This window comes from Elephantulus edwardii, unplaced genomic scaffold (genome assembly GCF_000299155.1).
Source record: "Elephantulus edwardii isolate Elephantulus edwardi_28Jun2011 unplaced genomic scaffold, EleEdw1.0 scaffold00237, whole genome shotgun sequence".
Lineage (NCBI taxonomy): Eukaryota > Metazoa > Chordata > Mammalia > Macroscelidea > Macroscelididae > Elephantulus > Elephantulus edwardii.
Window position 1 is genome coordinate 2,330,761 of NW_006399987.1, and position 3,712 is coordinate 2,334,472.

At 50.5% G+C, this 3,712-nt stretch overlaps 1 protein-coding gene across 1 annotated transcript in view; it reads right to left on the reverse strand.

Moving 5' to 3' along the window:
- The window catches only part of CDC37 (cell division cycle 37), a 10,814-nt gene that overhangs the window by 3,048 nt on the left and 4,054 nt on the right, over positions 1 to 3,712 (reverse strand). The window lies entirely within an intron of this gene.

The following is a 3,712-nucleotide window of genomic DNA, read 5'->3' on the forward strand; positions in this document are numbered from 1 at the left end:
CACCCCCCAGTCCTCCAGGGCTCCCACCCCACTCCAAGCAAAGCCCTAGGCCCTGTGCCATCTGCCCTGCGCGCAGCCTCGTCTCCAGGCCCCCTGGCTGCATCTCTTCTTGAACTCACTGCCCCTGAGATGCTTCTCCTGATATCCAAGCAGCACCTGAGATGCCCCCCCCAATCATGCAGCTCATTCCCTTGGGGGGTCATACACTCTGCTGCTAATCCAGAAGGCTGACAAGTCCCGTTACCGGGAACGGAATAGTCTGTTTTGCCCTGACGTGGTGGCAGGTTAAATGTTGGGCTACAAATCTGGAAGTCAGCAGTGTGAACCCACTGACTGCCGCAAGGGTGGGAGGCGAGGCAGCCTGCTCCCATCCAGCTGTGCAGCCTCAGAGGCCGGAAGCGGCGTGATCTGAACCGGCGGACAGCAGGGGAGCAGGTCTGCGGTGTCCGCATCCTTATGATCTCGGCTCACATGCCGGTTTCTAGGTGAGGGTTTCTCTGACCGCCACCGAAAACTACCCCCTGCTTTATCATTCTCAGTGGCTCTGTCACTTGCTAGCATTCTGTGACAACTATTTACCACCCCGAGGTCACTGGCCCCTCTCCGGATACTTTCTGTGGCCTCTCCAGCAGCCGGAACTCAGCTCAGCTGGCAAGGACTCAGGGTGTCACTGCAGGATGCCAGCAGGGGGCTTGTGGCCTCAGGCCCCCTCCCTACACTGTGTCCCATACCCCAGCCCACCCTTGTCTTTAGGTCACATGTGCTTAGATGGCCTGTCGAGGCATTGTGTGTCCTGGCCCAAAGCCTCTGGTCCTGGGCTGTGTCCCCTTGGAGAAGGCACTCAGTCTAGCTCCCACCTCACCCAGCCACCCAATCCTGATGTTGTTGTTATGTGCCATCGAGTTGCAGGCGACTCATAGCGACCCTATGAAGGAGAGTCCTTGACGCTTGGGTGCCTTTCATCCTCTCTCCAAGTTCATAGGGTTTCCGGAGACAAGCTATTATGGAAGTGGATGCCACTCCTCCTTCCACACTTGTTTAATCAGGGAGCTCCACCCCACTCTCAGTCCGCACTGGGTAGCCAACCATTAACGCATTTGACACATCTGTGTCACAGGGTTCAGCCTCACAGCAACCACAAGCGACCGGGACGGCAACTTGTACACCAGGGCTATACGACCTAGAGGAGAGGAATGTCTGGACAAAAACATTCACTTAAAGATGCTCTTCCAAGGGAGCTCTGGTGGCCTAGTGGCAAGACGCTGCACTGCAATTCCAGATGTATGTGGTTCAAATCCACCAGATGCTCTGCTGGAGAAGGAGGGGGCAATCTCCTTCAGATCTGATTTGATGGTACACGTAAAAATAATACAACAAAAAAATAAATAAATAAAATAAAATTTTTTTTTTAAAAAAAAAGTTCTTCCAATCTCACTGCAAGGCTCAGAGCCACCTCCAGAGACGGGCCTGGTGATTGAGGTCACAGCCCTGAAAACCCCGTGGGGCAGCTGTCCTGCACGCGGGGTCACTGTGGGTCAGAACCTTCCTGACAGCCACCACCAGCTCTATCTCCTGCTTCGCATGAAACCGGCTAAGCACCCCCTGCCGTGTGCGAGTCATCATGCCCTCCTGAGCTCCCCTTCTCCTAACGCTGCTCCCCAGACAACTCATCTTCCCAATGCACCCCAACTGTGGAGATGGGGCCCCGTGTGTCCTCACGCACCTAGCCCCTACCCTACTCCTCCCACTCAGACCCTCCTCAGCCCTATCAAGTTCTCTCTGCTCTCCCCCGCTCCATCCGGTCCCCACTCCATCAGAGCTGCTGACTGAACCCAAGAGGGACCACCCCGTTCCACTGCTGCCCTCCAAGCTGGGCTCCGAGGCTGCCGGTGTCTGAGGCGTCCCCCTGACCACAGCTCTCCCTGACACCATCCCGGGGTATTATGAGCTAACATGCCCTACAACCAGAAGATAAAATAGATGAATGGAATCTTCTAAGACTCAAATCCCTATGCATATCAAAAAATATCTCCAACAGGGTAAAAAGGGAAGCCACAGACTGGGAAAAAAGTATTTGGGAATGACACGTCTGATAAGGGACTTATATTCAGAATTTCTAAAATACTTGAGCACCACAGCAAGAGAAAGGGAAGTAATCCAATAGAAAAATGGGCACAGGGTATGAACAGACACTTCACCAAAGAAGAATTCAGATGGCCAACAAGCCCAGGAATAAATGTTCAAAATCCCTAGCTCTAAGAGAGATGCAAATTAAAACAACTATGAGATATCATCTCACCCCAGTAAGAATTGCAAAATTTAACAGAACAGCAAAGCAACAAATGCTGGCGAGGTTGTAGAGAAACTGGAACCCTTATTCACTGTTGGTGGGAGTATAAAATGGTATAACCACTGTGGAAGGTGGTATGGCATTTTCTAAAAAAAGTTGCAAACAGAGCTACCACTTGACCCAGCAATTCCACTACTGGGAATATACCCCCAAAGAGACCATCCAAGCAGATAGATATACGAACACCCATGTTTATTGTAGCTTTGTTCACAATAGCAAGGAGTTGGAAACAACCTAAATGCCCATCAACAAACAAATTGATAGAGAAGCTGTGGTAAATTCACACAATGGAATACTATGCTGCCTTGAAAAACAAGGAACTCATGCAATATTGTTCAAAATGGGTGACTCTGGAGGACATTATGCTGAGTGAAGTATCCTAGTCACAAAAGGACAAATACTGCATGGTGCCACTGTTGTAAAACAGGACTGACACTGGGGTTGGGGGGAGACTGAGAAAGATGGGTTCAATAATGTATACTGTATTGAAACAGATGAGGGAGAAAACTGTTTAAAAGGCATATGTGATTAGGTATTTTTGTCATGACAGGAGTCCAGAGCAAAGGCTGCATAGTGGAGTAGATCTGGGGGAGGGTTTGTAAAACAATGAAAGAATTCTTTTACTTTTCCAAGAGGGTAGTGTACTAGGGGGGAGGGTTGGGAGGGGAGAAAAGTACAACAGTGAATGACTGGAAACCCAAAGTCTCTGTAAATTTTCATTGAAATGAGTAATTGTTGTTGTTATAAAAATGAATTCATTTAAAAAATAAAAAAAGAGCTCACATGCACTGCTGGTCTCTCCCCATCTCAGGCTCCTGGCTGACTTTGGGGTCCCTGGGAGCAGGGTTCCGTCTCGTCTCCCAACCCTGAGTCCCAGGCATACACTGGCTCTAGTGGTTCCTAAACGTCACACAGATACACAGACCAGAGCTCTGATCTCTGCCGCCTCCTGCTCTCTGTACAGACCCTGGCTGTCTGTGTTGGTGCTCTCTGGCTTTTCTTTCAACCTTTGTGTATGATGGTCCTTCCACCCGGAACCCTTTTCCTCTGCTTCACCCATGTCTTAACTACAACAGAGCTGTCCCAAGTTCACCATCAAGCCCCACAGCTCCCTGTCGTTAACAGACAATGCTCTCCTGCACTGGGCAATGGCCATGGGGTCCCAGACCTGAGTCCTATCTCATGACTACCAGCTATGGCTGGGCGACCCTCTCCCAACCTCAGGTGTCCTCATCTGTCAGCAAAGGTGAAATACAGTCAAAAGCCCAGAGCTTGCTGGACAGCCGGAAAGCACCATTCCTACACTGGTCCTGTCACCACTCTCTCTGGGGACTGCTGGGGCTCCAACAAGAGAGAGACTTC